The sequence below is a fragment of the Balaenoptera borealis genome (genome assembly GCF_965194805.1).
Source record: "Balaenoptera borealis genome assembly, chromosome: X".
In the NCBI taxonomy this organism is placed as follows: Eukaryota; Metazoa; Chordata; class Mammalia; order Artiodactyla; family Balaenopteridae; genus Balaenoptera; species Balaenoptera borealis.
In genome coordinates, this window is record NC_138881.1 from 91,799,234 (window position 1) to 91,823,505 (window position 24,272).

The 24,272-nt window shown below is 38.6% G+C and overlaps 1 protein-coding gene across 4 annotated transcripts in view; it reads left to right on the top strand.

Moving 5' to 3' along the window:
- The window catches only part of ATG4A (autophagy related 4A cysteine peptidase), a 69,594-nt gene that overhangs the window by 13,666 nt on the left and 31,656 nt on the right, over positions 1 to 24,272 (top strand). The window contains exon 1 of one of the 4 annotated variants that reach the window (XM_082377370.1): positions 22,594 to 23,713. The exons of the other annotated variants lie outside the window; for them this stretch is intronic. The gene's annotated coding sequence lies outside the window, so the exon portion shown is untranslated. Of the gene's footprint in view, positions 1 to 22,593; positions 23,714 to 24,272 lie in introns of those variants that run through there. 4 annotated transcript variants of the gene reach the window in all.

The following is a 24,272-nucleotide window of genomic DNA, read 5'->3' on the forward strand; positions in this document are numbered from 1 at the left end:
GTATTTCTTGGCAGTTTTTTTAAACTTAAAATCGATTTTATGTGATATAAGTATACCACGCCTGTGCTCTTTTGGTTACATTTTGCATGGAATGTCTTTTTCCATCCTTTCAAATTCAGCTTATGTGTGTCCTTAAATCTAAAGTGAGTCTCCTGTAGTTTTCTGAGTACAGGTCTTTTGCCTCCTTAGGCAGGTTTATTCCTAGGTATTTTATTCTTTTTGTTGCAATGGTAAGTGGGATTGTTTCCTTAATTTCTCTTTCTGATATTTCACTGTTAGTGTATAGAAATGCAAGAGATTTCTGTGTATTAATTTTGTATTCTGCAACTTTACCAATTTCATTGATTAGCTCTAGTAGTTTTCTGGTGGCATCTTTAGGATTTTCTATATATAGTATCAGGTCATCTGCAAACAGTGACAGATTTGCTTCTTCTTTTCTACTTTGGATTCCTTTTATTTATTTTTCTTCTCTGATTGCCGTGGCTAGGACTTCCAAAACTATGTTGAATAATAGTGGCGAGAGTGGACATCCTTGTATTTTTCCAGATTCTAGAGGAAATGCTTTCAGTTTTTCACCATCGAGAATGATGTTTGCTGTGGGTTTGTTGTATATGGCCTTTATCATGTTGAGGTAGGTTCCCTCTATGCCCACTTTCTGGAGAGTATTTTTTAATCATAAATGGGTGTTGAATTTTGTCAGAAGCTTTTTCTGCATCTATTGAGATAATCATATGGTTTTTATTCTTCAATTTGTTAATATGGTGTATCACATTGATTGGTTTGCATATATTGAAGAATCCTTGCCTCCCTAGGTTAAACCCCACTTGATCATGGTGTATGATCCTTTTTATGTGTTGTTGGATTCTGTTTGCTAGTATTTTGTTAAGGATTTTTGTATGTATGTTCATCAGTGATACTGATGAAAGAAATCAAAGATGACACAAACAGATGGAGAGATATACCATGTTCTTGGATTGGAAGAATCAATATTGTGAAAATGACTGTACTACCCAAAGCAATCTACAGATTCAGTGCAATCCCTATCAAATTACCAATGGCACTTTTCACAGAATTAGACCAAAAAATTTTACAATTTGCACGGAAACACAAAAGACCCTGAATAGCCAAAGCAACCTTGAGAAAGAAAAACGGAGCTGGAGGAATCACTTTCCCTGACTTCAGACTATGCTACAAAGCTACAGTAATCAAGACAGTATTGTCCTGGCACAAAAACAGGAATATATATCAGTGGAACAGGATAGAAAGCCCAGAGATAAACCCACGCATCTATGGTCACCTAATCTATGACAAAGGAGGCAAGAATATAAAATAGAGAAAGGACAGTCTCTTCAATAAGTGGTGCTGGGAAAACTGGACAGCTACATGCAAAAGAATGAAATTAGAACACTCCCTAACACCATACACAAAAATAAACTCAAAATGGATTAAAGACCTAAATGTAAGGCTGGACACTATAAAACTCTTAGAGGAAAACACAGGCAAAACACTCTATGACATAAATCACAGCAAGATCTTTTTTGACCCACCTCCTAGAGTAATGAAAATAAAAACAAAAATCAACGAATGGGGCCTCATTAAACTTAAAAGCTTTTGCATAGCAAAGGAAACCATAAACGAGATAAAAAGACAACCCTCAGAATGGGAGAAAATATTTGCAAATGAAGCAACTAACAAGGGATTAATCTCCAGAATATACAAACAGCTCATGCAGCTCAATATCAAAAAAATAAAAAACCCAATCAAAAAATGGGCAGAAGGCCTAAATAGACATTTCTCCAAAGAAGACTTACTAATGGTCAATAGACACATGAAAAGATGCTCAACGTCACTAATTATTAGAGAAATGCAAATCAAAACTACAGTGAGGTATCACCTCACACCAGTCAGAATGGCCATCATCAAAAAAATCTACAAACAATAAATGCTGGAGAGGGTGTGGAGAAAAGGTAACCTTCTCACACTGTTTTTGGAATGTAAATTGATACAGCCACTATGGAGAATAGTATGGCGATTCCTTAAATAAACTAAAAATAGAACCATCATATGATCCAGCAATCCCACTCCTGGGCATATACCTGAACCATAATTCAAAAAGACACATGCACCCCAATGTTCATTGCAGCACTGTTTACAACAGCCAGGACATGGAAGCAACCTAAATGTCCATCAACAGAGGAATGCATAAAGAAGATGTGGTATATATATACAATGCAATATTACTCATCCATAAAAAGGAATGAAATTGTGCCATTTGCAGAGATGTGGATAGACCTAGAGTCTGTCATACAGTGAAGTAAGCCAGAAAGAGAAAAAAAATTTATAATATCTCTTATATGTGGAATCTAGAAAAATGATACAGATGGACTTATTTGCAAAGCAGAAATAGTGACACAGACTTAGAGAACAAATGTATGGATATCAAGGTGGAAAGGCAGGGGTGGGATGAATTGGGAGATTGGGCTTGACATATGTACACTACTATGTATAAAATAGATAACTAATTAGAACCTACTGTGTAGCACAGGGAACTCTCCTCAGTGCTCTGTGGTGACCTAAATGGGAAGGAAATCCAAAAAAGAGGGGATATATGTATACGTATAGCTGATTCACTTTGCTGTATAGCAGAAACTAATACAACATTGTAAAGTAGCTCTACTCCAATAAAAATTAATTTAAAAAGAGTTTAAAAAAAAGAATACCAAAAAATAAATAAATAAAGTGAGTCTCTTGTGGACAGCATATAGTTGGATTTTGTTTCTTTGTCCATCAGCCACACTACGTCTTCTGATTGGGGAATTTAGTTCGTTTTCATTTAAAGTAATTACTGATAGGGAAGAACCTACCATTGCCACTGTATTATTTTCTGTCTGTCTTGTACCTTTTTTGTTCCTCTTTAACTCCCTTGCTCCCTTCCCTTCTTTCATTCATTTTTTTAGTGACATGCTTTGATTCCTTTCTCATTTTCTTTTGTGTATATTCTATAGGTATTTTCTTTGCAGTTACCATGGGGCTCATGTAAAACATATTACAGTTATAATCATTTATTTAAACTGATAACAACAACTTCAATTACATACAAATATTCTACATTTTTACTTTTCCCCCCACCACACCTTATGTTATCAGTGTCACAAATTACATCTTATTATATTGTGTATCTATTAGCATATTTTAGTTATAGTCATTTTTATACTTTTGTCTTTTAACCTCATACCAGAATTAAAATGATTTACACACCACTGTTACAGTACTCAGTGTTCTGTATTTGCCTATATATTTACTTTTATTAGCTTTATACTTTTGTATGCTTTCATGTTTCTTTTCGTTTCAGTTAGAAAGATTCTCTTTGGAATTTTTCGTAGGACAGATCTAGTAGTAATGAACTGCCTCAGCTTTTGCTTATCTGGGAATGTCTATTTCTCCTTCATTTTTGAAGAATAATTTTCTTGGATATAGTGTTCTTGGCTGGCATTTTTTTTCTTTCAGTATTTTGAAGGTATTATCCCAATCCCTTCTGGCCTGCAAGGTTTCTGCTGAGAAATACACTGATAGTCTTATAGTAGTTCCCTTGTTGTGAGGAGTTGCTTTTCTCTTGCTGCTTTCAAAATTCCCTTTGTCTTTCAATTTTGACAGTTTTATTATAACATGTCTTAATTTCAGTTTCTTTGGGTTCTCATTGGAGTCCATTGGGTTTCTGAATGTACATGTCCATTTTCTTCCTCAGATTTGGAAAGTTTTCAGCCATTATTTCTTCAAATAAATTGCCTATCCCTTTATCTTCTCCTTCTGGGACTCCCAAAATGCATTTATCAGTCAATTTGATAGTATCCCATAAGTCTTTTAGACTTTCTTCACTCTTTTTCATTCTTTTTTCTTTTTGTTCCACTGACTGGATAATTTTAAATGACCTGTCTTTGAGTTACTGGTTATTCTGCTTACTCTAGTCTGCTGTTGAACCCTTCCAGTGAATTTTTTAGTTATTATATTCTTCAGCTATAATTTTCTGTTTGGTGCTCTTAAAAATATTTTCTGTCCCTTTGTTGATATTCTCATTTTGTACATACACCATTTTATTGAGCTTGTAGATCATCCATGATGGCTATTTTGAATTCTTTGTCAGATACTTTATATATCTCTGTTTCTTTAGTATCAGTTTCTGGAGATTTATTTTGTTCTTTTTTTTTTTTTTTTTTTGGTCATGTTTGCCTGTTACTTTGTGTGTCATGTAACTTTGTGTTGGGGTCCACGTATTTGAGAACATAGCCATTTCTCCCATTTTTCATGGACTGGCTTGGTACAGTGAAAGACCTTCACCAGTCAGCATGGCTAGAGATTCTGGGGTTTCTGAAACCTTTTTTTAGGGGGATGTGACTTCTCTGGTCCTATGCATACAATTTCTCAATTAGAGCAGCTTGCCAGTTTCTCTTTCAGGAGATTGTAAATCCTTGCTCCTACTGGTGCCTCTCTGTGCCAATGCATGTTCTCTGGTTCTACAGGAGCAAGCTGCTCCACTCTCTTTTGTTCTCAGTGACCACCAGGCATCCAAAGTGAGCTAGCTCTCTATCAGCACCCGAATTCTGGTGAGACAGATACCAGTCCCTTGGGCAGCCCTCCTAAGAGCCAGAATGCTGGTGCACATTCCAGTCCTCTCCTTCCCTCTTGTTGAAGCATTTTTATAATGGCTGCTTTAAAATCTTTCTTGGATAATTCCAGTATGTGTGTTATCTCAATGTTGGTTTCTGTTGATTGTCTTTTCTTACTCAACTTAAGATGTTCCTGGTTCTTTGTATGATGAGTGATTTTCTATTGTATCCTGGGCGTTTGGGGTATTATGAGACCCTGGATCTTAAATCAATGTTTTCTTTTTAGTGAGTCAGCTCTGAGACTGCTCAGGTGCAAGAATGGGGGCATGGCTTCATTACTGTCAGGGAAGGGTGGGAGTCAGGGTTTCCCACTCACAATCCATTGATACTGAGGTAGGAGTAGGGGTCCCTCATTATTACTGGGCAAGGGTGAAATTTCAGGCTCCCCACTAGACCTCTGCTGACACCACCCTGGCTTAGAGAGAGAAGGACATCTTGCTATTGCTCATGGCCTCCTCTGCCATCATGTTCTAGGGGCTTCATTACTGCCTGGAAGGGATGAATGTCCCAGATCCCCACTTAAGCCTTTTTTGAAATCACCTCAAGGAGTGGGGGAAGGGTATGTGTGACTCTTTACAGCCAGATGAAGGTAGAAGTCTAGGCTCTCCACTTGGTCTTTGCTGATGGGTGTGGGATGAGGCCACAGGTTTTTCTCTGGTGCTTGGATAGTGTATGGCAGTTATTGTCTTAAAGTTTTCTATCTTGGCAGCCTGCCGCTTTCCTATTCCTTTGGCTAGAGCTTTTGGGAGGACATTTTTCTCTGCATCCTTTGGCATTTCTGGGTTGCTGGCTTCTCCATCACCAGGTCCAGGAGGTATATTACTTAGAAACAAAACACAGGGAACTCATTGCCAGGTCATTGCCTGTGTCTTGAGATCCCTAGCCAAACTGTCTTCTCTCTACCTTTCAAAGTTCATATATATATACATATATATATGCACACACATACATGTGCTATATTAATATTATTATATTATATTAATATGTTACTTATTATTATATATATTATAATGTCCAGTGTTTTTAGCTGTACTTATTGGGAAGAATAAAGAAATGTATCTATTCTGTCTTTTCTTAGAACCAGAAATTATATAAGTAGTTACTTAAAGAAAACATGGATGCTGTATTAGCTATAGCCTTTCTCCCAGTAAAAAACTAGTTAAGAATAGGTAAAATCACTCTCATCCCTACCTGCATTGGTATACTTCTTTTTTTAGGATTTTTTTTTTTTTACTGTGGTATAAAGCACATAACAACAACAAAAAGAAACCCATCTTAACTAATTTTAAGTGAACAGTCCACTAGTGTTAAGTATATTCACATTATTGTAAAATAGATCTCTAGAACTTTTTCATCTTGCAAATCTGAAACTCTGTACCCATTAAACAACAATTTACCTTTTCCCTAGTTCCTGGTAACCACCATTCTACTTTCTGTTTCTATGAGTTTGACTAGTTTAGTTAGATATCTCATATAAATGGAATGATACAGTATTTGTCCTGTGATTGACATTTAACCTAACATAATTTTCTCAAGATTCATCCATGTTGTAGCATGTGACAGGATTCCCTTCCTTTTTAAGGCTGAATAATATTTCATTGTATGTGTATACTACATTTTGTTTATTCAGTCACCCATCGATGGACATTCAGATTATTTACTTCTACCTTTTGGCTACTGAAAATCATGCTGCTATGAACATGGATGTTCAAATATCTTTTTGAGACCCTGATTTCAATTCGACTCCTTTGGTTTTATTGTCTGTCTTTATGCTAGTATCACTGTTTCGATTACCATAGCTTTGAAACATGTTCTGAAATTAGGAAGTATGCGTCTTCCAACTTTGTTCTTCTCTTTCAAAATTGTTTTGGCTATTTGGGGTCACTTGAGATTCCTTGTGAATTTTGGGATGAATTTACCTATTTCTGCAAAAAACTGCCACTGGGTTTTGAGGAATTGCATTGAATCTGTAGATCGCTTTCAGTTGTATGGACATCTTAACAATATTAAGTCTTTCAACCCATGAACACAGATGTCTTTCCATTTCTTTTTTTTTTTTAATTTTATTTATTTATTTATTTTTATTTATGGCTGTGTTGGGTCTTGGTTTCTGTGCGAGGGCTTTCTCTAGCTGCGGCAAGTCGGGGCCACTCTTCATCGCGGTGCGCGGGCCTCCCACTATCACGGCCTCTCGTTGCGGAGCACAGGCTCCAGACGCGCAGGCTCAGTAATTGTGGCTCACGGGCTTAGTTGCTCCACGGCATGTGGGATCTTCCCAGACCAGGGCACGAACCCGTGTCCCCTGCATTGGCAGGCAGATTCTCAACCACTGCGCCACCAGGGAAGCCCTGTCTTTCCATTTCTTTGTGTCATCTTTAATTTCTTCAGTAATGTTTTGTAGTTTCCCATTGGTATACTTCTATATACTAAATAAAAGTTGACTGTGAAGTAAAAATTCTTTGCTAAACCTTGCTTTTCCAGTAATTTCAGAGTAAAGAACTATGGATGGGGTACCATTCATCATTCCTACAGATTCTCTGCTGCTTGGCACAATTGCTGCCCATACCGGAGACTCTGCTTATTCAGGCATTGAAGCCTTAGCCAGCTCCTTTATGATACAATAGAATGGGGTCAGGGTCTGCATCCCATCTTTCTCTTTATTCATTATCATTAAATTTCCCTTAAGACTAGTCTCCTTTAGTGACATTCAGCCTGAGGCCCTGGCAGGTGTGCTTAAGGGTGGAAATCAGTAAAGGCAGAACCAGACTTTGAATGGAAAGAGACTTCAAAGTAAACCCAACCCTGAGCCCTGCCTCCTCCATGAAGCCTTCTCTGACTAAGCTATCCCATGCTCATCTCCTTTTTCAGAAAACCTCTGCTACGTGGCTCTTTCTGGGAAAAAGACATTTTTATTTATTTATTTTTTAAGATTTTTAAAAAATTTATTTATTTTTATTTTATTTTTGGCTGCATTGGGTCTTCGTTGCTGTGCACGGGCTTTCCCTAGTTGCGGCGAGCGGGGGTTCCTCTTTGTTGCGGTGCGCGGACTTCTCATTGCGGTGGCTTCTCTTGTTGCGGAGCACAGGCTCTAGGCACACGGGCTTCAGTAGTTGTGGCACGTGGTCTCAGTAGTTGTGGCTCATGGGCTCTAGAGTGCAGGCTCAGTAGTTGTGGCGCATGGTCTTAGTTGCTCTGCAGCATGTGGGATCTTCCCGGACCAGGGCTTGAACCCATGCCCCCTGCATTGGTAGGTGGATTCTTAACCACTGCGCCACTGGGGAAGCCTCAAGACATTTTTAATCACTAGGTTTTTCAAATGGCTCGTGATTTCTCTAATTTAAGCACCATGAGTTTTTTTTTTTAAAACATTTTAACCACCCTCAGTGGAATTCTCCTACAACAAACAAAAAACCCCAATGAAACAGTCTACTCCTCTGACTTCTTATACTGTGTTTATGGACATAATTTAATCTTTTTTGGTTAAGGATCATTATTATGACTGTCAGTTGTTGTATTGTGTTATAATGTAGTGGTATTCTAAGGCCTATTGAAATGTGATTTAATGTTTGCCCTTGCACTAAATGGTCATAGGCCATTTAGTATGTGTGTGTGTGTGTGTGTGTGTGTGTGAATCCATATTAGATTTTCATGGTTTTCTGTCTCGTTCCTTGTCAGTTGACCCTTCTGGCTGCTCTTGATCTACTTTTGTAAAATTCATCCCCGTTCTCTAGCTCACTAGGCTCGACAGAGACTTCTAAACTAGGACTTAATGCCTGAAGGGATTGTTCCTCACGGATCTTGTGAGACTCGGGATTTACCTTCTCTAGTCTGTTTTGTTTGTTTATCTGCAGGCTTGTTCTAGTTTGGGGAGCTTAGCTGTGGAACTAAGAACAAAATCTCCAGGAACAGGAACCACTGGAGTCCTTGAAGCCAAATCACCCTAATTTTTCCTTCTGTCAAGCTCCTCTCACACTGCATGGCTCTCCAATCAGGAGTTTCCTGCTGGGTCCAGTGGAAAGAACAGTTGGTGACAGGAAGCATTTTGAGGCTACTCTGGCCTATATCACTTCCTCTCATCAGAGAAACAAACTTCCAAAGGTGACACAAAAGAGCTTCCATCTGGGGCTCTCTGACTAGGAGTATTCGGGGCTCTGACAAAGATTTCAGAGTGAAGAATATTTAAAAAACTTTTTATAGTGGTCACAATGGATGGCAGAGGGTAGAAATGGGAGCAGCCTTCAGGGGCAGATATTGAGAAGTTCATAATGGAGAGGGGGACTATGGCGTGGGTGTTGCAGATACAGTTCAAAGTTCTAGAAGTGTGAACTGAATATAATGCATATTACATCACTAGAGCTACATCTAGAAGTCATAATTAGGAAAAACAAGGAAGGCAGTTATTAACTCTACTTCCCTGAACATATCTATTTTCAGTATTTATTATAATGGAATTATTTCCACTTTTCAGATATCTTAGAATTTGAGTGTATGTGCTAATCCTGACTCTGGTGAAGTGTAAGATATGTGAAACTGAAATACAAGCTTTGAAATTTAAGTACATTTTCTATTGGCCACACCCAGGCACAAATTCTAATTAAACACAGCTTTGAGGATATTAACACTTCTTTAAATTTTACAAAGCACTTTCACAACCATTTTCTTATTTGATCCTCACTATAGCTTTGTAGGGAGGAAAGTATTATCTCCATTTTATAGATAAGGAAAGGGAATCTTTGCTTGAAGACTGGCCCAAGGTAACTTGGCTAGTAAAAGAGCAGAAATAAAACCCAGCTCTTCTAATTCATAGGCCAGTGTTCTCTTTAGTATACTATGTTTTCTTTCATTAAGCTTTGGGGAACAAATTCAATATATTTCTCTGATGAAGTGACTTTCAAATCAAAATGATCCTGTAAAAATAGATAACATTTTGGAATGCTATAAATGGAAAAATCCAATAAATTAGCCTTATATCTAAATAATATCTGAAGCCCTAAACTACTTGCACTTATATTTGATATGTGTGTGTGTGTGTGTGTGTGTGTGTGTGTGTGTGTGTGTGTACAGGGATAAATTCATAACTATATCTCTGCTCCTGATAACAAAATAATATTTTGTTGTTAGCATAACTTTCATTTGTATTGCCAATCTGTACCAGAAATAAATCCACTATAGGGACTTATCTTTTTCTTTTTTCTTGAACTGAGGTATTTCTTACAGACAATAAAGTACACAAATCTTAAGTGTACAGCTCAATGAAATTTTATGTATGTGCGTCCTCCACCCATATCAGGACAGAACATTTCTGATCCCCCAGAAGGTTCTCTCTTGCCTCCTCTTAGTCAGTACCTTCTCCCAAGAGTAACAACTACTTTGACTGCTATCATCATAGGTTAGCTTTTCCTGATTTCAAACTTTATATAAATAGAATTGTATTGTATGTACTGTTTTGTGTCTGGTTTCTTTTGTTTAACATAAGGTATGTGAGATCCATCCATGTTTTGCGTATAGTATTAGTTAGTTCTTTTTTGTTGCTGTGTACCATTCCCATGTGTTATTCACCACAATTTATTTATCCATTCCCCTTGTCTTAGTCAATTCAGGCTGCTGTAACAAAATTCCATAGACCGGGGGGATTAAACAGCAAACATTTATTTCTCACAGTTCTGGAGGCTGGGAAGCCCAAGAACATGGAACCAGCAGATTAGGTGTCTGGTGAGGTCCCTCTTTCTGGATTGCAGACGGCCACCTTCTTGCTGTGTCCTTACATGCTGGAGAGAGATCATCTCTTTGGTATCTCTTTTTATAAGGCCACTGATCCCATTCATAAGGGCTCCACCCACATGACCTAATTACCTCCTGAAGACCCCAAATACCATCACATTGGGGATTAGGACTTCAACATATGAATTTTGGGAGGACACAAATATTCAGTCCATAACATCCGTGTCGATAGACATTTGTGTTTTTAGGTTTTGGTTATTATGAATAAAACTGCTATGAACATTTTTTACCATATCTTTTGGTGGACATGAGTGCTCATTTTTCTTGGATATAAAACTAAAGAGTGGAATTGCTAGGATAGGTGCAATAAAATGACATTTTTACTGAATTAATTTAACTTAGAATAATTTAACTTAGTATTAATGAAAGAACTGATGGCAGAGAATGAGAAAACCCACTTTGTGAAGAGCCACTTTTAGGGATTAAAAATGGATCTGTGTTTTGTTCAGCAGGTCAAGATTTTCTGCCTGTCAGATATTAGAGAGTATTTTTGTTGTGGTTGGAGGGTTGGGTCTTTCATGCTTGTGGGTAGATAGATATTTATTTTCCTTGTGTCTGATACATAGAGTGCACATCAGGGCTGAGGAACCATTTTAATACAAGCTGTATCTTTTCTGGATGGGGTCAAATTGTCTTTTCTTGGGTAATGTGGCTCAAATGATCATAAAATAACATTGAAAAATCAAGTTCACTTTACAGAAATCTGCCTTAGGATTAACTTGGGAGTACATCTTTTGTTTTGGAAGTGAAGATACACATATAATTTTATGTAATCCAACAATTTAACTCTGGCAGTATAATTTTACATTACATTGGAGGTAAAGAATTTTTAAACATCATATGTCTGCTAGCAACATTTACTAATGAAGTGTGATGTTGAAAGGGTGTGTGGAAAATTCCTGTGGTCTGGGAAGTGGGTGAGGTGGTTGTAAACAGAGGAGAAAACTGGAAAAGTGCTGCAAATGAAGAGTACTGTTTCTGGAAAGGATTCAGGGTTTCTCCAGTTGTGCTGTACCACTGAGTGTGCTGTAACACAGAGACCCACCTTAAACCCTTCCTTGACAAAGATGGTTACTTCAGGTTTTTGAGGCTTTCTGTTTTGTTTTGTTTTGTTTCTTAACAGAATTTAATTTGATAATGAATGTAAAAAAAACCCAATTACATTACAGGCAATTACTTGTTGCACAGCTTGGTTTCTGCAAATAGTGGAATACCTAGACTTCCTCTTGGATGTATTTGAAACCCTTCAGGGGCTCCACGAAGCCTGGGTTAAGTCCAGAATTTTTACCAAGGCTTCCAAGACCAGCAATTCTCAGCCCTGCCTGCCTCATCAACTTCAATCTTTGACAGTCTCCATGTGGCATCACTATTCCACAGTCTCTCAGCCCTCAGTGTTTTGGTACACGTTTCTCCTCGGCCTGGAACGTCCTTCCCCTGCCCAAATTGCCTAACTTTTATCCGTTAAGGCTAAGTCCTGCCATCATCTTTCTTCCCAAAGTCTTCTCTGTACCCTAGGCTGGCTTAGACAACCCTCTGCTGTTCTGCCCTAGCCCCCTGTGCAGACACTGACCATACTATATCAAAATGAACTCTCCTTCTCCTTATCTTCCCATTAGACTTGAAATTGCTTAAAATATGTTGCTAGCCCCAGGGCCTAGCACAGTGCCGGTCATATGATAGGCACTCAGTAAAGGATTGTTAAATTAATGTGTGCATGGACATATAAACCAGCTTTTGGACTTTAGTCAGTATGCCCATTCATTCAATAAACATTTGATGGCCCTTAGGGGACAACTTACTGCAGGGCACTATGATCAGAACTGTAGGAGATACAGAGATGAACACTACGTGGGCTGAGATGGGAATTCATTCCAATAGCAGAGAGATGACATGCCTGCAAATAACAAAAATCTAAAGTAAAAAGTGCCCAGTGCCATAAAGGAGATATAAATAAAGGACTATAGAGGCTTAGAAGAAGGAGCAAGTATTTCTTGGTGGGAAAATTGAGGAAGAAGGGTTCATAGAGAAGGTAGTATTTGTGGTAGGACTTATGCACAAGTAGGACATGAATGAGCAAAGAACCTCCTGTGTATCATGTGGTTTATATTGGCTGAAAAGAGTAGATCTCATGAGGGAGTAATGAGCAGTGAGGAACAATTAGAAATGTAGAATGTGGCCATATTGGAGAGGGCCTTAAATGCCAGGCTGATGAATTTGTATTTGATTCCTGTCAGTTGGAGCGATCTGGGAAGCTGGTGGAAATTTCTGAGCAGCTTAGTGACATGGGCAGAGAAATCCTTTAAGATTAATCTGGCAATGGTGTATTTTAGTGTTTTCTTAGTAAATCATTATTAGGTAATTAATTGCTAAGCTAATAATTAGTTTTACTAAATAGGGTGGAAAAACTCCAAGGCCTGTAGCTCCTTGACCTTTTTGCACTAGTCCTTTCTCACTTGAAATGTAGATGAGGTAAGAAATCATATGACCAATTAGTTTTCAGAAATGAAAATTGAAATTGACAGAGGAAAGAAACACTATCAAGTCAGAAATGGCTCATAAAAATGCATAGACATATAAAGTGATATTTGCTTAGGAACCATGTCCAAAACATTGCCTACAGCTGTCTGGAAAAGTCCGGACACAGTATATGAATTATATTGTTAATATTTATTCCTTTGGGGGTAGTTTAGATCACTTCCAGTTAAAAATAACTATAGTGTTCTAACCTCAGACTGTCTACTCTTACTCTCCCCTATAAACAGTGGGTACTGAATTGCCAGTCTGCTTTATGGGATATTATATAACCAGAGCATCTGGTTTCTTACCACCTTAGGTCAGGCCTTCAACACTTCATGCCTGGATTATTACAACTTTCTCATTGGTCTCCCTCTCTCCAGTGCTTCAAATCTAGCTTTTATCCTAACAGCAAGGTATAGTGGGAAGAATACTGAATGGAGAGTAAGATTAACTCAGTTTGAATCCTGGTTATACTGTTCATTAACTATATAACCCTGGGCAAGTCATATCACCTGAGACTCAGTTCCTCAACTCTAAAATGAAAGTAATGATCCTTGCCCTGGCTATCCCAAGGGGCTGTCACAGGATCATGTGAAAGTGCTCTGAAAAGTGTTAATGGCTTTACTGAGACTTTGGACTATACTGCCTGGCTTTCCAGCCTCCACAATCCAGTATTCTCTGGAACCTATCCCTGTCTCTGACACACATGAGGTGTTCCTCTCATCTGGAATATTCTCCCCTCTTATCTCTGCTCATCCATATCCAAGCGATAATTTAGGGACCAGTCCAAATCCTACATCGTCCCTGAAATCTTCCCTGATGACTCCAATGCTGACTGACTTCCCCCTTTTCTGAATTTTGACAGCACTTAGTTATTATCAACACTTGCCTATATACATTACCTTATATTTTTAGCTCTTTCATTTACCTAAGGCTCATATTCTTAACTAGATTATGATTTTATGATGCCTTAGCTTGTTCATTTAACATTTAGTGAATGTTTATAAGGATGTTTCCTCTGTATTCCTCACAGAACCACGTACAGAACTTAATAAATAATTGCCGCCTCAATTACTTAGAAATTCACATACAGGCTCTCTTAAGAAAGAGACAAGTGAACCCATCTTCTCTTCCAAGCACTTGGAGTACCCCTTCTAACAACCCACCCCACCTCCACCTCCTACAGAATCATAGAAATGCCATTAGAATAGGACTGTGCAATAGAACTGTGATGATGGAACTATTCTACAGCTGTGCTGTCCAATATGGTAGCCACTAGCTGCATGTGGCTATTGAGTGCTTGAAATGTGGTTAAGGCAACTAACTGAATTTTTGGTTGTATTTAATTTGAATTAATTTAATTGTAGATAGCTGCACGTGGCTAGTGGCTACTGTACTGGATAGCATAGGTCTAGACCAGTGCTAAGAATTGTTATCCAGCTCTTTATTTTCAAAATTCTTGGTTGTCCGAAAAGCAGGGCACTGGAAGGAAGAGAAATGAAGATGGGGGCAGGGCCTATTCACAGATGAGCAGAGGCTGGGAAGACCAGGACACTAAGTGGACCCAGGAGGAAGGGGATGAAGGTACATTTTAGGCTGAGTTTTGTTTTTCTGGATTCCTCCTGTTTTCCTAGGCTCTGCTAATCAACCTGCCATCTACCATGCCCGTCTACATGATCCCTATGCAGGTTGATTTTCCTCTTTGCTTTTTTTTTTTTTAACCTCTCATTCCTTTGTCAACCAAATCCATGACTCCAACAGGTTCTGGCTGGATCAAGATTATTATCCCTCTATCCCCGACTATGTTTTTCTGCTACCATTTCATCACCCACACTTGAAAACTGCAACTTATTTTTGACTCTCTCTCTTTCTTACTCTTCCCAGACCCATCCCACATGCAGTTGCTTGCCAAATCCTTTTGGTGTTCCCCCATACAGGAGTTTCCTCCCTTCCCCCATCCCACTTATATCTTATTTCCATTAAGGTTCAGCTCTGATGCCACCTTTTCAAGGTTGTTGAAGATCCATTCATTCCCAGATTAATCATTTGTTGCCTTCCACATCACCTTCCTTTCTTTTTTTTAAATTGAAGTATAGTCGATTTACAATATTCGTTTCAGGTGTGCAGCATTGTGATTCAGTATTTTTACAGATTATACTCTGTTAGAAGTTATTACAAGACAATAGCTATAATTCCCTGTGTTATACAGTATATCCTTGTTGCTTATCTATCTTATACATAGTAGTTTTTATCTCTTAATCCCATACCCCTAATTTGCCCTTCCCCCCTTCCCTCTCCCCTTTGGTAACCATTAATTTGTTTTCTATATCTGTAAGTCTGTTTCTGTTTTACATATATATTTGCTTGTATTATTTTTTATATTTCACATATAAGTGATATCATACAGTATTTGTATTTGTCTAATTTATTTCACTAAGTGTAATATTCTCTAGGTCCATCCATGTTGCTGCAAATGGCAGGATTTCGTTCTTTTTTATGACTGAGTAATATTCCATTGTATATATATATACCACATCTTCTTTATCCATTCATCTGTTGATGGGCACTTGGGTTGCTTCCATATCTTGGCTATTGTAAACAGTGTTGCTATGAACATTGGGGTGTATGTATCTTTTTGAATTAGTGTTTTCGTTTTTTCCAGGTGTATACCCAGGAGTAGAATTGCTGGATCATATGGTAGTTCTATTTTTAATTTATTGAGGAACCTCCATACTGTTCTCCATAGAGGCTGCATCAATTTACGTTCCCACCAACAGTATACAAGTGTTCCCTTTTCTTCAAATCCTCTCCAACATTTATTATTTGTAGGCTTTCTGATGATAGCCTTTCAGGTGTGAGGTCATATCTCCTTGTTGCTTTGATTTGCATTTCTCTGATAACTAGTGATGTTGAGCATCTTTTCATGTGCCTGTTAGTCATCTGTATGTCTTCTTTGGAAAAATGTCAATTCAGGTCTTCTGCTCATTTTTTAATTGGGTTGTTTGTTTTTTTGATATTGAGTTATATGAGCTCTTTGTATATTTTGGATATTAGCCCCTTGTTGGTCATATCATTGGCAAATACTTTCTCCCATTCGTAGTTTATCTTTTCATTTTGTGGATGATTTACTTTGCTGTACAAAAGCGTTTAAGTTTAATTAGGTTCCATTTGTTTAGTTTTGCTTTTATTTCTTTTGCCTCAGGAGACAGACCCATAAAAATATTGCTAAAATTTATGTCAAAGAGCGTTCTACCTATGAGCTCTTCTAGGAGTTTTATGGTTTCAGGTCTTACATTTAGATCTTTAACCCATTTTGAGTTTATTTTTGTATATGATGTGAGGAAATGTTCTAATCTCATTGTTTTACATGTAGCCATCCAGTTTTCCCAGCACCACTTATCGAAGAGACTGTATTTTCTCCATTGTATATTCTTGCCTTCTTTGTTGTAGATTAATTGACCATAGGTGAGTGGGTTTATTTCTGAACTCTCTATTCTATTCTGTTTATCTATATGTTTGTTTTTGTGCCAGTACCATACTGTTTTGATTGCCGTAGCTTTGTAGTATAATTATGAAGTCAGGGAGTATGATACCTCCAGATTTGTTCATTTTTCTCAAGATTGCTTTGGCAAGTCATGGTCTTTTGTGGTTCCATATGAATTTTATTTGTTCCAGTTCTGTGAAAAAAAATGTCATGGGTATTTTGATAGGAATTGCATTAAACCTATAGATTGCTTTGGGTAGGATGGCCATTTTAACAAATATTAATTCTTCCAATCTAAGAGCACAGTGTATCTTTCCATTTCTTTGTATCATCTTCAGTTTCTTTCAGAGTATAGGTCTTTCACCTCCTTGGTTAAGTTTATTTGTAGATATTTTATTCTTTTTAATGCAATTTTAAAGGGAGTTTTTTTTTTAACTTTCTCTTTCTGATAGTTCATTATTAGTGTACAGAAAAGCAACAGATTTCTACGTATTAATCTTGTATCCTGCAACTTTGCCAAATTCATTTATTAGTTCTAATAGTTTTGGGTGGAGACTTTAGGGTTTTCTGTATAAAGTAGCATGTCATCTGCAAATAGTGACAGTTTTACTTCTTCCCATCCAATTTGGATACTTTTGTTTCTTTTTCTTGTCTGATTGCTGTGGCTAGGACTTCCAATACTATGTTAAATAGTGGAGAGAATGGGCATTTGTGTCTTGTTCCTGAATTTAGAGAAAAGGCTTTTAGCTTTTTACTGTTGAATATGATGTTAGCTGTGGGTTTGTCATAAATGGCCTTTATTGCATTGAGATATGTTCCTGCTATACCTAATTTGATGAGTTTTTATCATGAGTGGATGTTGAACTTTGTCAAATGCTTTTTCTGCATCTATTGAGATAATCATGTGATTTTTGTTCTTCCTTTTGTTAATATGGTGTATCACATTGATTGATTTGCAAATTTGAACTATCTTTGTGTCCCTGGAATAAATCCAACTTGAATAAATCCAACTTGATTATGGTATATGATCCTTTTTATATATTGTTGGATTCAGTTTGCTAATAGTTTATTGAGGATTTTTGCATGTACATTCATCAAAGATGTAATTTTCTTTTTTTGTAGCGTCTTTTTGTGGTTTTGGTATTGGGGTAATGGTGGCATTGTAGAAAGAATTTGGGAGTATTCCATCCTCTTAACTTTTTGGAATAGGTTGAGAAGGAGAGGTATCAGTTCTTCTTTATATGTTTGGTAGAATTTCCCCATGAAGCCATCCAGTCCTGGAGTTTTGTTTGCTGGTAGTGTTTTTTTTTTTAAATTACAAATTCAATTTCACTACTAGTGATCAGTGGATTCAAATTGTCTGTTTCTTCTTGATTCAGTGTTAGCAGGTTGTATGTTTTTTGAAATTGGTCCATTTATTCTAGGTTGTCAATTTGTTGGCATATAACTATTCATAGTATTCTCTTATGATTTTTTGTATCTCTGTGGTATGGATGTCATTTCTCCTCTTTCCTTTCATATTTATTTGGGTCCTCTCTCTTCTTGGTGAGCCTGGCTGAAGGTTGATCAATTTTGTTTATATTTTCAAAAAAACAGTTCTTGGTTTCATAGATCTTTTCTATTGTTTTTTATCTCTATTTTATTTATTTCCTCTCTGGTCTTTATTATTTCCTTCATTCTGCTGACTTGGGCTTTGTTCTTTTTTTTTAACATCTTTATTGGAGTATAATTGCTTTACAATGGTGTGTTAGTTTCTGCTGTATTGTTTGTTCTTTTTCTAATTCCTTTAGGTGGCATGATAGGTTGTTTATTTGAGATTTTTCTTGTTTCTTGAGGAAGGCCTGTATTGCTATAAACTTCCTTCTTTGAACTGCTTCTGCTACATCCCATAGATTTTGGAATGTTGTTTTTCCATTTTCATTTGTCTCAAGGTATTTTCTGTTTTCCTCTTTGATTTCTTCATTGACCTGTTGGGTTTTTAGTAGCATGTCATTTAGTTTCCATGTGTTTGTGATCTCCCCATTTTTCTTCCTGCCATTGATTTCTAGTTTCATACTGTTGTGGTCAGAAAAAATGCTTGATATAATTTCTATCCTCTTAAGTTTGTTGAGACTTGTTTTGAGGCCTAGCATGTGATCTATCCTGGAGAACATTCTATGTGCACTTGAAAAGAATGTGTATTGCTGTTTTTCATTGTAATGTCCTGTAGATATCTATTAAGTCCAACTGGACTATTTTGTCATTTAAGACCACTGTTGCCTTATTGATTTTCTGCCTGGATGATCTGTCCATTGATGTGAGGTGGTAAAGTCCCCTACTATTATTTATTATTGTCAATATCTCCTTTTATGTCTGTTAGTATTTGCTTTATATATTTAGGTGCTCCTGTATTGGGTACATATATGTTAACAAATGTAATATCCTCTTCTTGTATTGATCCCTTTATTATTATATAATATGCTTCTTTGTCTTTTGTTATAGCTTTTGTTTTAAAGTCTATTTTGTCTGATATGAGTATTGCTACCCCCGCTTTCTTCACATGTTTCTGGTTGCATGAAACATCTTTTTCCATCCCCTCACTTTTATTCTATGTGTCTTTATCCCTGAGGTGAGTCTTTTGTAGGCAGCATACTGAAGGGTCTTGCTTTTTATCTAATCAGCCACCCTATGTCTTTTGATCAGAGCATGTAGTCCATTGACATTTAAAGTAATTATTGATAAGTATGTACTTGTTGCTATTTTATTACTTGTTTTCCACTTGTTTTTGTAGTTATTCTCTTTTCATTTCTTCTTCTTTTTGCTTCTTCCCTTGTGGTTTGAGGATTTTCGTTAGCAGTATGCGTGTGTTCCTTTCTTTTTAGTTTTTGTGTATTTATTGTAGGTTTTTGATTTGTAGTTACCATGAGGTTCATATATGCTGACCTATAATTATATCTACTTGTTTTAAAGTAGTAGTCATTTAAGTTCAAACACATTCTAAAAGATCTACATTTTTTACTTCCCTGCCCTACGTTTTGTGTTTTTTGATGTCATATTTTACATCTTCAATCTTATCCCTTTACTGTTTATTGTAGTTATAGTTGCTTTTACAATTTTTTGTTTTTTAATCTACATACTGGCATATTTAAGTGTTTGATCCTCAATCCTTACTACATATTTGCCTTTCCTAGTGGGATTTTCCCTTTCCTATAGATTCTTACTTCTCTTCCATTTAGAGAAGACCCTTCAGATTTCTTTTACGGTAGGTTTAGTATTGATGAACTCTTTTAGTTTTTGCATATCTGAGAAGTTCTTTATGTCTCCTTCTAAATGATAATCTTGCTGGGTAGAGTATCCTAGGTTGCAGGTTTTTCCCTTTCAGCACTTTGAATATATTATGTCACTCCCTTCTGGCCTGCAAGGTTTCTGCAAAGAAATCAGCTGATAGCCTTATGGGGGTTCCCTTGCATATGACTCTTTGTTTTCCTCTTGCTGCCTTTAGAATTCTCTCTTTATCTATAACTTTTGCCATTTTAATTATGATATGTCTTGGTGTGGGTCTATTTGGGTTCATCTTGTTTGGGACCCTCTGTGATTCCTGTACCTGGATATCTGTTTCCTTCTTCAGGTTTGGGGAGTTTTCAGGCATAATTTCTTCAAGTACATTTTTGATCCCCTTTTGTCTCTCTTCTCCTTCTGGAACCCATATAATGCAAATGTTTGGATGCTTAATGTTGTCCCAGAGATCTCTTCAATTGCTTTAATTTTTAAAAATTTGTTTTTCTTTCTGCTGTTCTGATTGTGTGGTTTCCATTATTCTGTCTTCTAGATCACTTATGTGTTCCTCTGTATTACTTTGTCTGCTATTCATTCCTTCTAGTGTGTTTTTTATTTCAGCTGTTAAATTATTCATTTCTGATTGGGGTTTTTTTATATTTTCTAGTTCCTTGTTGAAATGGTCACTGTTTAGATCAATTCTTTTCCCTAATTCAGTTAACATTTTTATTACCAATGTTTTGAATTCTTTATGTGGTAAATCGTTTATTTCTGTTTCATTATTTATTTTTCAGGGGCTTTCTCTTGCTCTTTCAATTAAGAGTAGTTATTCTGCCTTTTCATTTTGCTTAACTTTCTTGCCTCTGTGATTTAGGTGAAACAGTTATCTATTGCAGTCCTGAAGGTGTATTTTTCTGTGGGACCATCTCTATACAGACTGTGTGTGCCAGATGCCATTGGTGGGAGAGCTGGATTTGATGTGAATGCAAGTCACATCTTTCCTCAGGGTGTGCTGGCAGCTATCACCTTCGTAGCTGGTGTGGCTGGAGATGTAAGGGCTAGAGCTGGAGGTGGGTGTGAGGTGGGGCTTCCTCTCTGCTCAGTGGCTGTCACCACCCTCTCAGGGGTGGGGCCTGAGCTAACTCTGTTCCCTTTAAGTGTGTGTTTTTCCCTCTCCCCACACCAGGACCTTTGCCCCAGAGGAGGGGAGTGCTGAAGCAAGCGGGGCCCGGGTGCTGACAGAGGTCTAATGCACTGCCTGTATAGGTGTCTGTGGCTCCACACAGACATAGCCTCAGGTGCAGATGCCCTTTGTTCCTCACAGCCTCTGCCACCCCTGCCCTGTTGTGGAACTGCCCTACAGGAAAGACGGTGCCTGTGTGGACTCTCCATGTATATTGGGAGGTTAGCTGTGGTGCAGCAGCCACTGTCAGAGATCTGGGGGGCTTCTGAGGCACTGCTTGAGTAAGAGCTAAGAGTAGCTCCACTCTGGGACTGGGTCACCTCTGTGTCCCATAGTCGAGTCTTCTCCTCTGTCATGGGCACCGCAGATCCAGTTCAGTGCTATGGCATAGGTTGAGCGGGGCTAGAGTATTCACTGAGCTTGGGCTGGCAGGCACGGCAAGGCAGTCACGGGGCAGTTCCCCTTTGTCTCTCACAGCTGATCACTGTCCCCAGCCTCAGCTGCTCCCACCCTGTTGTGGAACTGCTCTGCAGGGCAGGCGGGGCCCTTGTGGTCACTCTGTGTGTATTGGGGTGGGGGAGTGAGCAGTGGTAGGGTGGCTGCCATCAGAGATCTGGGCGGCTGCTGGGACGCTGCTTGAGTAAGTGTCAACAATGGCCACTGCTGCCCCACCCAGGCTCCACCCCACGACTCAGTCATCTCTGCATCCCATGGTCAAGTCTTTTCTCTGGTCGTGGCTACCCCAGATCCAACTGGCATGCTGTGGCATGGAATGAGTGGGATGGAAGCATTGCTCGGTTCTTTGGGCTGAGGTGCATGGCTAGCTGGTCATGGGAAACCCAGCCACCTCAGAGCAGATCTCTCTCTGCCCTGCCTCGGGGACAGCCAACGTGCATGCACTCCTCACAAGTGGAGTCCAGTCTTGTTTGTCTAGCTGTCCTCCAACCAGCCGAGGGGGCTTGTCTCCTCCACAAAGAACCCCAGCTCTGGGACACCCAGTCTGTGGCTCAACCTGATCACTCCCCAGGGTGGGTGTCTACCCATGCGACCTCCCTTTTCCTCTGATTCCCCTCCCAGGGGCACAGGTCTCAACCTGATCACTTTTCCTCCCTTCCTACTGGATTATGTGTGGATCGTTCTTACAATCTTCGTTGTACAGGAGTGCTTCTGCCAGTTTCCAGTTTTTTAAAAAATTAATTAATTTATTTATTTATTTTTGGCTGCGTTGGGTCTTTGTTTCTGCGTGGGGGCTATCTCTAGTTGTGGCGAGAGGGGGCTACTCTTTGTTGTGTTGCATGGGCTTCTCGTTGTGGTGGCTTCTCTTGCGGAGCATGGGCTCTAGGGGCGCGGGCTTCAGTAGTTGTGGCGCACGGGCTCTAGAGTGCAGGCTTAGTAGTCGTGGTGCAGGGGCTTAGTTGCTTCTCAGCATGTGGGATCTTCCCGGACCAGGGCTCGAACCCGTGTCCTCTGCATTGGCAGACGGACTCTTTTCTTTTTTATTTTAATTAATTAATTTATTTTTAATTTTTGGCTGCGTCGGGTCTTCGTTGCTGCATGCAGGCTTTCTCTGGTTGCCATGAGCAGGGGCTACTCTTCCTTGCAGTGCATGGACTTCTCATTGCGGTGGCTTCTCGTTGCAGAGCATGGGCTCTTGGCGCACAGGCTTCAGTAGTTGTGGCACACGGGCTTCAGTAGTTGTGGCTCGCGGGCTCTAGAGCGCAGGCTCAGTAGTTGTGGTGCACAGGCTTAGTTGCTCCGTGGCATGTGGGATCTTCCCGGACCAGGGCTCGAACCCGTGTCCCCTGCATTGGCAAGTGGATTCTTAACCACTGCGCCGCCAGGGAAGTCCCTCCAGTTAGTTTTAGTGAGAATTGTTCCACATGTAGATGTATTTTTGATGCTTTCGTGGGGGGAGGTGGGCTCCATGTCTTCTTACTCCACCATCTTGATCTCTTCTCTCTCACTTTCCTTTCTTATAGGAGTTATTGTTGTTAGTTGTTTCCAGACCTATCCTCTCTACTAGATTAAAAGCTTTTGGAGGATGGAGGCTACATCTCAGTGATGTCTTATCCTCTGTGCTTAGCACATAGTAGGTACTCTGTAAAAATTTATGGAATGAGTATATTAATGTATATTCAGCCCTTACCATACCTGTCTGATGTGAACATTTTCTTATGCTTTTGAAGCTGTGACCTGACAGTATGTTAAATGTGTATGTATTAAACTAGTGAATATAACAAAAAGGAAACAGACTGACAGATATAGAGAACAAGCTAGTGGCTACTAGTAGGGAAGGGCAAGATAAGGGTCGGGGATTAAGAGGCACACACTACTATGTATAAAATATAAGCTACAAGTACATATAATACAAAACAGGGAACATAGCCAACATTTTATAATAACTATAAATGGAATATAACCTTTAAAAATTGTGAATCACTGTGTTGTACTCCTGAAACTTAAATAATATTGTACGTTAACTATACCTCAATTTTTTAAAAATTCAAAAAATGTATTGCTGAGAAGGCAGTTTTGGAAGCAGCAGTATCCTGGAGTGCTTTTAGAATAGGGTGATCTACAAGGAAGATACGCTGTGGTGTCTCAGGCTTTTTCTGGCCCTGAGATTCTGTGACCTTTTGATTTCATTTTAGAGTGATTGTATTGTTTATGGGGCACAAACCCCACAGAATCTGGGAGCCTTGATGTACAAGGTTTGTTAAACCCTATCAGAATTTCTGTTGTTTAAAATAATTTTTTTCTTCATTTACTTGCAGTTTTACAAAATAATCCTTAGAAATATAGCCAATCACTGGAAAGCAAATTATTAAAGTAAGTTATCAGCAAAAATGGAACAGTGAGGACTTCTGAAAATTCTACCCATAATAGAAATGACAAGAAATGGCAAAAATGATCAGAATCAACTTTTGCAGCACTCTGGAAATTAACCAAAGGCTTGCACCAATCTGGGGAGTATTTATTCATGAAAAAAGGCTGCATTTTTGTAAGAATAGTAAGCTTTGTGGCGTTTTCACTTGCGCTATGCCCATCCTTTGCTCTCCAGCTCTGCAGTAGCCTTGAGAATCCACAGCCTGCAACCATAGGGAAAGCCAGCAACCTGGTAGCCCCTGGAGGACGCAGAACACGGTTGGAGCTCCTGTAAAGCCTCATTTCTAGAGAATTGTCATTATTTGATCTGTCTGACGATTCCCCGGCAGACCCCACTTAGAAGACTTGTATTTATTTGTCCTGACTTGGAGGTACAGAAAGCCTTCCCTGCCGGGGCTTTTTTGGAAAATTATTAGAGGCAATTAACTTCACAGCTGTTTGAGGAGTAGATAACCAAAAGGTTTAAAAGGTAAAGCTGAGGAATAATATATCCATTGGGGCT